The sequence below is a fragment of the Nannobrachium achirus genome (genome assembly GCF_963921795.1).
Source record: "Nannobrachium achirus genome assembly, chromosome: 14".
Taxonomy (NCBI): Eukaryota; Metazoa; Chordata; class Actinopteri; order Myctophiformes; family Myctophidae; genus Nannobrachium; species Nannobrachium achirus.
The window spans coordinates 60068973-60083986 of record NC_137821.1 but is presented as its reverse complement, the minus strand read 5'-3'; positions in this window follow the sequence as shown (position 1 = coordinate 60083986).

The window sequence follows — 15014 nt, the reverse complement described above, 5'->3', positions numbered from 1 at the left end:
TAAGAAAGTACTCATTATGCAGAATGTCTCATTCACAGGTTTTCCAATGAATAAAATTTAGAAAAATCATTTGAAAATAGCCGATCTACAAACTCACAATGCGTCACACCGGGGTCCGCGACACTTTGTGAGTTTGTAGATCAGCTATTTTCAAATGGCGGAAATGTATATATGGCCTAAATGTATAGGCCTATAGGGTTGAATTGATTTGTAATTAGAATCAAAATCTACAAAGTAAAACTATTAACTAAAATGAGCCAGTCATTTGAACGGCTCTTTGAAAGGAACGGATGCAAGAGATCCGGCTCACTTCAAAGAGCCATAAATCCCATCTGTAATATCTCTTCAGTTTAACCTGTCTTAGACAGTCCGTTCTTTTTCAATCCACACCAGATCTCTTTGCCAAAAATAGATGATCTACAACAAGCTCACAGCAACACATTGTGAGCTTGTAGATCAGCTATTTTGGGTGAATGTTCCCTCCAGAATGAGAGAACTGGGGTTCACACGATTAAACATCAATAAAAAGTTGTCATAATGGAAACAGATATTCTTCAAGACATGTTGTATTTTAGGGGGAAATATTTACATATTTCAGTAAATGTAATTCTGGGATGCTGTAGATTAAAACATTATTTACAGGGGTGACCTAAGCCAACATTTTATTTGCCCCACGGGACCACGTGAAAACTGTAAATGAATTCACATAACAAACACACATATTTTTAAACAAGAAATTATAAACATGAAATCTTTTTAACATCATCGTCCTTGTCTTTTTAAATGTCCGTTTTTAGTGTTCTTTTTAATGTCCATCAACCATAAAATGAGTGAATGAAATGTCCAGATCACAATGAACTTCAAGGTCACATAAACATAGAAATGAAATTAAAACAGTACAGACAAACAAACAGGTGGGTAACATACCGTGTTCGCCTTCTGCCAGAACACATTCAGGAGTGTTAGTTCTTCTTTTATTATTTTAAATTATTATAGAGAGACCCCCTCGCGGGACAGACTCCCTTCCTCTTCTGCAAACAGAGCAGTTCTGACAAACCCAGAGGCCGACAGGTGGAATAAGTAAGCACTGATTGAGTAAGCAGTGATTAGGGCACCTGGTCTGCACCCCACAGACCAGTGCACCTACAGATGGCACTATTTCACAGACAGTTACCCATAAAATAAACAACAATGAATAACACATCAGAACCTTATTCAAAAGGTAAATAAAAATACCAAAACCACAACAGCCTTACAGCGACCGTTACAGTAGTTACAACTGTGTTTTCTTTCGTGTATATGGTAGATGTGGTAGAACTATCTATCTATCTATCTATCTATCTATCTATCTATCTATCAAAGATTACTCTGAGAAAAACAAAGAAAGGCTGCATGGATTCATGTATGAAGAAGCCGGAAACCCACTGTGTCCAGTGGCTTCTCTGGAGAAATATCTTTCACTGTTGCCACCTGGAGCGCCTGCGTTCTACCTTCATCCAAAGAAGGATTATTCCAAGGGTCCATGGTAAGTTCATTGCCTTAATTTGTCTATGCTGTTTTTTATAAATAGTCCAGTTTTTCACTGCCCTCTAGTGGTTGCTGTATCAACGTCACTATGCGATTGCATTATGTGTAGACTACACTTCATTGACTCAAATGTTTATTTTTCACGGTTTATTGTTCCTAGGTATGCAAAGAGACCCCTGGGTGTACACTACCTTGGAGAAATGCTGCCTAGGATTTGTAAATTGGCTGGAACGACAGTGTACACTAACCACTCCTTAAGAGCAACAACTATCCAAAAGCTTTCAGATGCAGGACTTGAATCGAGAGAAATCATGTCAGGTATATACTTACATTTTCATATTTTTTTCTTCTTTTTTGTTAAATGAAACTAACTTTTTCTATTGCAAATCTTAAAATCTTCAGTGACAGGGCACAAGAATGAGAGCTCTCTACAGTCCTACTGGTGTCCAAACATGAAGGAGAGGAGGAACTGGAGCACAATCCTGGCAACAGGAGCTTCTGCTGCAGGATCTTCTGCTGGGGTTGGTGCAGGATCTTCTGCTGAGGTTGCTGCAGGCCCACAAAAACGCCCTCTGCCAATGGACTCCCACACACCAACAGCAGCAAAACGTCTTACCCCTGACAACTACTTTAATAACTGCACCTTTTCAGGAAATGTCACCATAAATATGAATGAACATCATGACAACAAGTAGCCTAGGCTATGATCTATTTGTTGTTTTTGCAATCACTGGGAGTGGGGCGGGAGTGGGGCTATATGGTGTTTAACAGCACAAGGCTCTGGTAGTAGGTACTCCTGGTTTACTCTGGGACGGGGTTCAACTCCCTGCGGTGCCCTGCTGACTTATTCACCTTTTGTCCTGTTGTCTGATTCAAACTTGTGGGACTATATGCTGTGGTGGATGTATATGTGCATTCTGAAACAATTAATGATTGTAAACTAAAGAACTTTGCAAGTTACAACTATGTGTTTTCTTTCATGTATATGGGAAAAAGTGGTAGAAAAGCTATTTACCACTCGGGGTCGGACATTATGCTCTGATAATGTCCTGTGTTAGGGGGTTATCGGACTCGGCTTCGCCTCGTCCGATCACCCCCTAACACAGGACATTATCAGAGCATAATGTCCTCTCACTCGGGGTAAATTGCTTACTTCTATACCCCCAAACTACTGTCCATGTTCCAGTCCAAGAAGGGCAGTTTGGGCACAAATGAGTATTGTACTTCAGGTATGAAACTTTCATTTAGTCTAACTGCTTTAATTATATTTCACCTGGCTAATGACAATAATTACTATATTAATTTATGCTAAACTCATCTTTATCCCCTGCAACTCTCTCTCTCCTGATTATTCATTTCTAAATGTATGTATTAATAGCTACTAAGGACAGTCTCCCAGCTTCCGTTGCTAAAACTGGGTTGTGGAAACAATTGTATTGCCAAAGTTTATGTTAGTTATGAAAGTGCAGTCATACTTTTTCTTTATTGTTCAAATAATTATTTTTCTATTCTGCAGAGAGGAATCCCCAATCAACGAACACGAGAGGTCATCATCCGATGTCTCATCGACCATCTGGAAGAAGATAGTGTCAAGATCAAGGACTTTCAAGTTAGTAAAATAAATGTTTTGAGGTTTTAATGTCATCGTGGATGAGACCATCACATGCAAAGGAACAGCATAGTGATGTCCAGAGAATGAGGTTGTGACATTGGCTGAATGGCTGTTGCACCCGTTGCATGTCTGGTCCAACTGATTCAAGATTATGCCCAGGGCTGCATGTGTGGAGACAGCTAGGATTGCTCAATGTGTGTCTGTGTGTCTTGTAACATTTAGCCTGAAAGTGAGCTCTAAACAATTATCTTCACAATGTGTGCAGGAAGGAAGCTGCTGGTGCACCTGTCAGAGTAGAAGAGAAGTTGACAGAGGAGGTGATGATGAAGATGAAGATCTACCTGCTGCAGAACCAAGAGGACTCAATGAATGAACCTACTGATGTAGGTATTGTGATTAAGGGCATCACTGCACTCAACAATCTTGGGGGTCTGCTGCTATCTGTTGGGACTGTTCTATGCCTTTAATCTGAGATACCCCAAGAACCTCAGATATGGTCTTGAGATGTTCCAAAAAGTACTAGTTGAGTTGGATCCTGGACACCTTTCAGCCAAAGTTCAGAGACTGAAAAAATGTCTGCTTGCCGACTACTGTTCAGCAAGATGCTCTCAGAAAGTGGGTATAACCTACTGAAAGTGGATTTATTGTCAAAACAGCATTTTTGCAATGGTATTTGTTGCTGATAGTAATTAGTTAATGTAAAGTGTTTGTTTCTGGTGCATTCGAGTCATAATGCAAACGGGTCAGTTTAGCATATAGACATTACACGTGTGCATAGTCAATATGTTTAAATGTTGAGCTACTGTAAATGCTTATTTATTATTTCATATTCCAAGTTGTGATTTTCTTTCATGCCAAATGGCCTCTGACTGTCTTTAATGTATTTTGTGGTTATGACTTACTGTTCATTTGATGGGCTCATTGTTCTTATGGTGCATAATGTTTGACAGACTGCTTACTTACAGTATGCACAGTTCAATTAGAGGTACTTATATACAGTATTGTGAACACACACTGCTCTTTAGTAAACAGAATTTTAAAAGTGTCAGGGATACCCCTTTCCTGATCATTATCTTTAAACATATTGTTTTTGCAGGCATTGTTGCATGTCATTTACATACTAAAGTATGTTGAATGTTCATACTTGATGTGGTGTTACACTGGTCAAAATTAGTTGATTAAAAACATAATTATCTGCATAATTATTTCATGTGTATTCATTTGACATCATGTACTCCTGGAGTAAAAGGTAAAGTAAATGAAAGGGGTAAATGGTACTATATGAATTAAATCAATAAAAGTAAATGAATAAAGTAAATGTGACATATTTGTTTTGTTAAATCCTACTCTAATATTCAATTAGATCTACTTAATATTTCAATGTATTTACTTGAAGTCTTTTGTGGCATTGACTGAATAATTTAATTATATCTACTCAATTTCTTTAGGTCATTGTACTCAATTTTAGTTGTTAATAAGTACGTAAAAGTTTTGGTTACTTTTACTCAAATGAATTGAGTATCATCTACCTGATTTCATAATAGTAATATTTACTCAATATTTTTGAGTGTAAAAATGTTTCACCAATAAAATTGAGTAGAGCCTAGTTTTTGTTTTTAGAGTGCAGGTCCTGTGAAGGACAAGAAGTATAAAGTCTTTGAATCACAGCTAATGACCCATTTCGAAACCTGTGTGGCAAAGTCAGAGTAAATGGTACCGCGGTCTACATCACACAGTGCTGCAATTCTTGTGGCCATGTGAAAGAGTGGACGAGCCAGCCGAAGATTGCAGCTGGGAATTTGCTGCTCTCTGCTGCCATTCTTGTCTCAGGAAGCATGCCTGCCAAAGCCCTATGAATGCTCAACATTATGGAAGTGATGACCATCCATCACAACACATTCTTTAGGCACCAGAAAGCACACCTTGCGTCTGCCATTGTCAATCTCTGGAGGGATGAGCAAAGTCACATCATCGCGTCCCTTAAAGAGATGGCTAGAGCACTGGTGTTGTCAGGAGATGGAAGGAGGACAGCCCTGGTCACTGTGCAAAGTCTGGAACGGTCAATGTTATTGAGCAGAGGATCAACCCAATTATTGATGTCCACATTGTACAGATACGCAATTATGTTATGTTCAACTTTTTTTCCTGTGATGACTGATCCATCTGGTCTCTCCTTTAGATTCAGTTCATAAGTCAATGTGTTGTGTTTTGTTTTGTTTGTTCTCTCCTAGAGTAAGGAATAGGGATGGAGCTTGAAACACCCGCCTGTTACATACCGGTACTCAATAGCAAATGTATTGATTGAGTACCCGGTATCAATAAGCTCTGGGCTTATCAAGCTTGTTATCAATCATATAGCATCCCATGACATCATGTCTAAACAATCAAGATAAGAGGCACTCAAGACATTATTAGCACTTAACACTTATTGCACATGAATGAATGAATGAATGAATGAATGATAGGCAAAATATGTTTTACTTGTGTTAATTGTCATCTTCATAGATGGTTGTCTGCCACAAACTCAAAGTCACAACAACTTTCCACGAAATATTAGAAAACGCTCAATATTGGGCAGGATAAAAGCCCGGCTCAATAAGCAGGGTTGATAAGGTCCTCATTATCAAACAAAATGAACGAGCTCCATCCCTAGAAATGAGGTCAAGAACTCATCATGGTGTGAAGTGGTGGGACTGCAGAGGACCAAGGAGTTGCTAAGTGGTTCGGGGAGAAGTGGCAAGGAGTCGACCATGGTTTTGGCATAATATGGCATATTGCAAAAGGTTTGATGTAATGGGCATTTACAGTGCTTGTGTTAAAGGGGAGAACATTTTCAACATTGAACTGTCATTAATACCTTTGAGTTTGTATTGAAAGTACACAGTGATGACATCACACCGCTGTACTTTGCAATACAAACCCCCAAATCATTCCTCTAGTTCTAGGCAACACAGAAGGGGGGACTTTTTTTTTTTTTTTTAATTTCCACATAACAACTCAAAGGTATATTAATGACATAGTTGAAAATGGGTGGTTTAATTAGTGAATCAACACACAAAAAAACAACTGTAGGCTACCACTCACCATCTAAACAAATTGTAGAAGAATCTTTGGATTTTAGACTAATGAAAATCACATGTACTTTGTGTAGGAAAGAAGATGGAGGCGCTGGCCATGAGGAGGGAAAGCATAGATGTAAGCAATTTACCCCGAGTGAGAGGACATTATGCTCTGATAATGTCCTGTGTTAGGGTGTTATCGGACGAGGCCGAAGGCCGAGTCCGATAACACCCTAACACAGGACATTATCAGAGCATAATGTCCGACCCGAGTGGTAAATAGCTTTTCTACCACTTTTTCCCTTATACATGAAAGAAAACACATAGTTGTAACTTGCAAGGATCTTAAGTTACAATCATTATTGCCTATAAAACTTCCGCGAGACAGCAGATAGTTCCACCAACAACATCTTCTACTCACCAACAGATGGCGCCAACTCCATACTAATCCATGCGTCTAGCTTACAGCTAAGCTAACGTCAGTTAGAAGTACCGTTCCGGCCGTAAATAGAGGCTGTTCGCTTCCAGAAAGGCATAGGTTCAGAGAAAAGGGGCTTTAAAGTTGGCGGATTGCATTGGATCCAAATAAATCGGCGACTATAGCATGCACGTTAGTGAACATAGGACCGTTGCCACCGTCATTTGTTGGTTGGGGGAAAGGACCTCCTGAAGTCCCCGGATGTACACTGAGGCGCATTGATCTCGGACAAGTCCTCACAAAACTTTGCGGCAGTAGTTCTCTCATAACCTCCGGAATTTAGCCAATCAGAATCCAGTATTTGAACACGTGACTCGAAAAAGTGGTAGAAGTTGGGCTTTGGACAAAATCCATAATCAACCATCATACTGGTCTGTTAGATCTAATATAAATATCCATCATCAACCATCTGTACTGGTCTTCTGGATCAAGCACAGAAGAAGATAGATACCTTTATTATCCCAAGGGGGGAAATCAGTCGCCTGGAGGCAGCACAGCAGTTTAAGGTTATATACAAAGTTACAGAGAATTATGAAAAGAAAAAATATTGTACAGTGTACAGTAAAAGAGCAAGGTACACAAAAAAGAGAATAAATGCATAAAGTGTCAAAACAGTCAACGCTCATAATTGTAATAGCCATACTTAAAAAAGCAAAAAGCAATACTTAAAGCACATCTTATCAACTGCAGTGTCAAACATAAGTGTCCATAACAGTCAAAGCTAGTCAGTGCAAGAAGACCGGGACATGATTTTGGCCAAATGGCAGATTGTGCTTCATCATCTTCAGGAGCAACACACAGACCTGCCAGTTCCACTGGTGCCTTCATGTTAATAGTGCATCCCTGGTGTGTGAAAAGTTATTGTGTTTGAACCCTGCTCCCTCAGACTCTGCCAGCTCAGTTGGTGTAGAGAAGATTCTCCAGGGCACTTTGATTTCTAAGGACATTTCCCACCACCAGACATCAAGTTTAGAGGCGTATCCAGGGATGTGCTGTGCCCCTGATTCAGCCCGGGAAAAAGAGTTGGAGAGGCCCTCATTGCGCGCTATAGAGAGAGATCTCTCTCTATAGCGCTGCTGCTGCTACTCAAAGATTTGCCATTTCAGATCATGACAAGTAACTAGCCAGTGGGCCAATTACATGAGTTATATTTTGTCGTTGTCGGGTGGAAACCTTGTATGTCCAAAACCGTTTGTTTTGTATTTATCATTTTAAAAATGATTTAAACTAAAAAAAACAGCAGATCTACAAGCACACAACGCCTCGCGGTGCGAGGCATTGTGTGCTTGTAGATCAGCTGTTTTCACTACTTTTGTGTAAACAGTTTCATTTTTACTTTTGTGCAAACAGTTTAATGTTTTCCTAATGGCCGGCCTGGACCGGCCGGGAATGAACCGGCCGTTCGGGAGTTGTCCCGCTTTTCCCAATGGCCAGCACTTCCCTGGGCGTATCATTCACTGATCCTGCACTTCCTTCCAAAACACTCATGCTTCTCTTACACAGGACTGCATGCCAGGTAGGCAGTACATTTAGAACATGGTATGGCAAAAAGATTAGTATATAAGACCCATGTTTGACTGCAGCTTTAGCTGCACACAACACTACACTACACCACACCACTCCACACCACATAAAAATATCTACATTTTCCATTACACAAAAGTACGAAGAAATGTATCTAAGAAACACATTGACCCTTTTAACTGTGATTATAATACAATATACATTTGTATTACACCTATCTTAAGTATAATACATTATACTGGATTATAACTGTGATTATAATACACTATAAAGATTAATGTATTACTATGATAACTATAATACACTATAATAATTTAGATTATAATAGTGGTTGTTACACAATAGAATCTATTATCATGTATGTCAAACTATATCCTGGTGGTCTAAATGAAAAGTCAGTGAGTGATCAGTCATTATGAAGTGTTTGGCCCTGTTTGGCCTAGCTCAGACCTACTCTGGAGTGAGTGGATACTTTTTAGTACCACGTTTAGTACCACTTTCACTACCCAGGTCCTTGTAGTGGAAAACCTGGCACAAGTGGGCGGTATGGAGTGGTGTGGTGTTGGGACATGTCAGTGGACAAGGGGCCTATGAAAGGTGTTGCATTACTATTCAGGGACATGCTCTATGTTTGCATTAGAACATATCTTGCTGCCATGCACTACAGTGAGAACAGTGGACGCATGCAGGCAGTGAGTAAAGATTGTATGCTGAGATGGGCACTTCTGTTCCCGAAGGCAAAGAAGGGGGACTATTCACTTCGCCCAGTGAAAACTCAACCACTTATGGTGAGAATCAGTCGTATTGTACACTGTACAGACAGTATGTAGTAGTATGTTGTACCTGCAGTATATATAGCCTTGTAACAACTATTAGTCGCAAGGCTGAGTTGAGTTACTAATAACAAACTAGAAATACTGTTCCTACGAAACAGTGTGGGCTCGCTCGTGACTATATTCTGCAGCGTGCTAACCAATACTCCAGCTAACACCACTCCCAGGTTTTCCGCACCTCATTGGCTGTACTTTCTGCGACGGAGCTCACGCGACGGAACTCTATAAATAATGAAGATAATGTAGTGTTCTCGCCTTTCAGACAAGCCCGCAATAATTGTAATCTTGTATAAATGTAAACAAGATACAACAGTAATACAACATCTTGCCATTTGTTTACAGAATAGGCTATACAGAAACAAAATGTTGGAGATGGTTGTCTGGTTGTCGGGAGACAGAGACAGCACCGCGATTGTGATGCCCGTTTGCACCGTTGTGCAACAAGGCAAATCGCCCTGAGCTGAGCCATGCAGCAGCGGCCCATGTCAGTTGCTTCAAGAACATCTTGGGTGAGTTTCTTGCTGTCTCACTAAGTTGTTGTCTCAGTATTCTTTGCTGAGCACAGTGTAAGTTTGGAATTTGAATTTTGGACACAAGGCCCTAGTTGACAAGAGTTCGCCAGCGGTCTTTACTAGGCCCTGTGCATTATTCCATCTACATACAATATTACTAAGCCCTGTGCATTATTCCATCGACATAAAATATTTTACTCGAAAAAGACCGATCTACAAGCTTAAAACATGTTGCGCTGTGACCTTGTAGATCTGTGAGTTTTGCTCTGTTGGAAGCCTTTGTTCATGAGGGTTATGGGATTGGAGACTAGCTGGTGTCCCTCAGTTGATAGTGGGTCAGCAGCGGCTCAGGAGGTTAGTGATTCCATTCCTGGCTCCTCCTGGCTTAGTGTTAAAAAGTTGTTGAACAAGACACTGAGCCTTTCTTGGATTCCTTCAGCATGACTATGTTTATGGGTGAATTCAAAGTGTACCGTAGCTTGGATAAAGGTCCTTTATAATTGCACACTTTGTCAAAGTTGTAATACTGCATCTTTTATTTGGTTTGTTTGTAACAGAATATGGTGGTGATGGTCTGGAGGCTGCTACCCTTCAAAATCGGTATTAAAAGTCACCTTCAGGTTTGTATTGAAAGTACACAGTGATGACATCACACCGCTGTACTTTGCAATACGAACCCCCAAATCATTCCACTAGTTCTAGGCAACACAGAAGGGGGGGACTTTTTTTTGTCTTCTTATTTCCACATAACAACTCAAAGGTATATTAATGACATAGTTGAAAATGGGTGGTTTAATTAGTGAATCAACACACAAAAAAACAACTGTAGGCTACCACTCACCATCTAAACAAATTGTAGAAGAATCTTTGGATTTTAGACTAATGAAAATCACATGTACTTTGTGTAGGAAAGAAGATGGAGGCGCTGGCCATGAGGAGGGAAAGCATAGATGTTGGGCTTTGGACAAAATCCATCATCAACCATCATACTGGTCTGTTAGATCTAATACCAGTAAGACTCCCTAATCGGAAGATAAGCGACCGTAGGTGGCTTATCTCCACAAATAGGGCAAAAATGTGTTTTTCCAAAATCTTCCTGATCCATGTTGATAACATGAGTGTAGACATGCTGTGTAGTGATATTTGTGATTTTAGGGCAAAAACTGTAGGAGCAGTGTCCAAAAATGTGTTTTAAAAATCGGCCTGAAGGTGGCGCTAGAATAGGGCCATGTGAGAAATGAGGGGTGGGGTCTCCGCGTTGCCTTGGCGGACGAATAGGTACCGGCCCCGGCTCTCCCGGACGCTCCTAGGCCGAGTTACGGCATTTTATGTGCGCTGCAGTGGCAGGGGGTCCTCCACTGGGGGCGCCACCACTTTTGCATCCGTTCTGGAGCACCAGGAGTGGGTGGTCCCCGGGAATTCCCCGTGAGCAGCCCCGTTGGGGTGGTCATTTGGTCATTTTTGCACATTTGGTCATTTTTTACATCTGGGGGGGGGGCTCCGGGGGTCCTTGGAGGTTGTAGTTTGGCAGGCAAGGAGTGTGTGTGTGTGTGTAAAATCTGGCATGGATCGGGTCAACGGGTGCGGAGATATAAGCAGGGAAAAAGTGTGACGTGTGACGTGTGAGCACATTTGGTCATTTTTTACATCTGGGGGTCCCCAGGGTCCCTGGGGCTCCGGGGGTCCTTGGAGGTTGTAGTTTGGCAGTCAAGGAGTGTGTGTGCAAAATTTGGCATGGATGGGGGCAATGGTTGTGGAGATATGAGCAGGGCAAAAGTGTGACGTGTGACGTGTGACTCACTCACTCACTCACAGACAGCCGGTGGAGGTTTTGGTAGTAAATGCGACCTACGGTCGCAATAAATATCCATCATCAACCATCTGTACTGGTCTGCTGGATCAAGCACAGAAGAAGATAGATACCTTTATTATCCCAAGGGGGGAAATCAGTCGCCTGGAGGCAGCACAGCAGTTTAAGGTTATATACAAAATTACAGAGAATTATGAAAAGAACAAATATTGTACTGTGTACAGTAAAAGAGCAAGGTACACAAAAAAGAGAATAAATGCATTAAGTGTCAAAACAGTCAACGCTCATAATTGTAATAGCCATACTTAAAAAAGCAAAAAGCAATACTTAAAGCACATCTTATCAATACAGTGTCAAACATAAGTGTCCATAACAGTCAAAGCTAGTCAGTGCAAGAAGACCGGGACATGATTTTGGCCAAATGGCAGATTGTGCTTCATCATCTTCAGGAGCAACACTCAGACCTGCCAGTTCCACTGGTGCCTTCACGATATTGACCCTCCTCAGTCAATATCGACTTGTCGCCTACCGTGTGCATGGGTTCTTCACGAAGATACTCTTTAACAGAAGGGCTCTTCCAAGCTGTTAGGAATAAATCCATCTCCAGATGGCATTTATGTTGGCTTCAAAGAAGTCGAAGAGGCATTTGAAATGATACTATGATAGGCTATTATTGTATCACTTACCTGCTCATAACATCCATCATCAATAATTTCCAGATCCCATATATGTAGGCCTGGCAGAAATCTGAGGGTAGTCTATAGGCTAATAACCCTGGATATGTATACTTTAGTTTTTTGTTGATTTTTTATCCTATACCTTTTTTATTTTCAATGTAAATACAAATTTCTTTGGACAAGTTCAACTTGTGTTTGATGTGAATAATAATGGTTCGAAATAATGCAACTATCAAGCATTTACAATTACAGCAATAGGCCTACTACTTTGTCTCATAATCTGTGTCAATATTTAAAAAAAAATGTTTTCTTTTCCTCTTTGAGTGTAAATTATTACATTATACATCTGAACATGTATCAATAATGTTTCATGATTGGGCCTACTGTAAAAATGTTACCCATAATTTCCAGATATACACATACTCCCTGTGTTGCAAAATCATACTTTTGTTTAGTATGTAGGCCTATGTAAAATAATACACCTAAAACACTGTCTATACAACATACTGTATGCCACCATTTCCATATTTATAGACTTTGACAAACCCATCAATCATTCATTTGTGTGTTTCACACACAGGTCTTTCAATTTGAATCTAAAGGGATTGCAGATAGGCCTAGTCACTAGATGTATTTGTCATTACCAGAATCAAACAATGGCACTGGGAGTTTTGCATAACGATCTAAACTGTACAACAAAGCAGTCATGATCAATGTTTGTTTTCAATGACCCTTATTATTCATGGCTAGGCCTACTATAAGTTGGACCCTCATTAGAATTGTCTCCTCACATACCCTTCAGTATCAATCACTGGGGTGGAGGGGGATTAGAATCATGCATAGACTTCTCTAACGAGTACTGTAGACAAAACAAAATGAGCCACAGTTTCAATGTCTGTGGACATTGTAATGGTAATATGTAGAAATGTGTTGGTTCCATTTTATTTGCACAGTTCGGATAAGCACAACCACGAACCATATTATTTTGCATTCTTCATCGTGTGAATTATATCCTTGTGAATGGTATCCTTATGATCCTTATGATCATTACACTAGTTTCGCCGAGCTGTGAAGAGATCACACTGACCAAGTCTCCCCCTCAGTGCCCTGTTGCGCTAATCCCAGAGTGTGAACTGGAGCCACTGCACTGGTCCGACTCCTCCCACATCCCAAGATGCCTGATCAGTAAGCTACAAGCACTGTGTAGGTTTGTAGAGAAAGATAAATAGATATTAGATAAAGCAATAAATCAGTGACCTCCATATATGGGCTTAAAAGGAACAAGGACTGAAAGCTAGATACCAGTGTCGTTCAAAATCTAGATGTGAAGGATGCTGAAATTATTTGTTTGCCTTGAGCTGCCTGTCAATCTTCAGAATATGTTCACTGATCCATTTCCCAAGCCCCACCCTTTGTTCAAAGGAATTGCATTTGGTTCCTTAAAGTGGTGTTATAGCCTGCCCGGCTTCTGCTTGAACACCTGGAGTTTGTGCAGCACACGGACGGTTGGCAGCTGTGTGTCTCCCTGACACACAGAACTTTACAGGCTTGGTTAAAGTTGTCCAGAATGAGCCTCGTCTCTCCCAAACTTTGGCTCATGGACTGTGCAATGCCAAAATTGATGTTAGCGGCAATCTGTGAAATGCACTCCTTCGTGTAGAGCAGTGGTCTCAAACTGGCGGAGACGATATTTTGTGGCCCCCACCTTAATATGAAAGTTTAATGTTAGTGTGGCCCGCGAGTTTTATATGAATGGCACTTTTACAGTGTTGTGTGCGGAGCTGACGAACCTACCATTACCAATCACGGTGGTGTAGTATACGGCTCTCGGGGGGCATGACATCGACCGGGCTTGATGCAAGCAGAGAAACATTTCTCAATGAGTGAAAGTTACAGCAGCGTTGCCATGGAGACTTTTCTTCCGTGCCTGCATGGCTAGGCAAATGCGGACATTCGTCCCAGCAGTTAATAATACAGTACAGTTAACAATACAGTACATGTTCCATACTTATTTTGTGTTAGCAAATAAAAAAGACATTTGAGAAGATTGGATTTCGTTTTTAAATGTATTTGATGGGGAGATACAGTAGTTGTTAGACTGGTATGAAACTACAATAATAAAAAAATAGCACAAATTAGTGCTAGTGCACATGCGCGCGTGTGCGTGTGCGCTGAGGCTGCGGCCCCGCCTCAGCCAGACTCTGCCTCCAGCGGCCCCAAGGTAAATTGAGCTCGAGTATGTACTGTAGTGCTCACAATTCATGTCCAGAGATGTGTTGTTCCCAGCACCTACGTTGACATTCACAGCCCTATTCCATCGCAGTCTATGGGCCTCCTCCCTCTGGCTAAGCAAAGCATGGAGATCTAACTGGAGTTTCAGTGCCTCCAAGCTGTACCGATGTCAACCGGCCTGTCTAAAATGAAGCATTTTAAATTCCATAGCCGGCATCCCCCTCCTTCACCGAATCCTGGACATTTCTCTCTAGCATGGCCATCTTCAGTAAATGAGTGTGGTAATTATAAACACCATCAGTTATAAAACCACTCTGAGATGTGGTTGCTGTGGTTGGAGGAGTGTGATGGGAAAGTTGGAAATCATGTGATCCTGTTTTTTTAGATATTTTGCATTAGCGATCTTGGATAGATACTCATCTAAATGGCATTTGTGTTTTGTTTCAGGCTGTCTCTTTGGTCTTGGAGCATGGTGCTGGGAAAATTGTTGCTATGTGGTCATTCAAAATATAGCTCTCCACAATGATGCCAAGTTGAGTGTCAAACCATTGCTGTTTCTCTAATGGAGAGCTGAAATGACTTGGTGGGGTGTTTTGTTTGGGCAAATCCTGCACGTGTCTAGTCCAAATGTAACCAGATGGAGTCACCTAGTACTCCTATACACAGTTTAGATGACGCCTCTCAATTACAGGGTGAGAGACCCGAGGTAAGTGTTCAGTTTTAGTGAACAATAAGAGGTTGGCTTCAAAT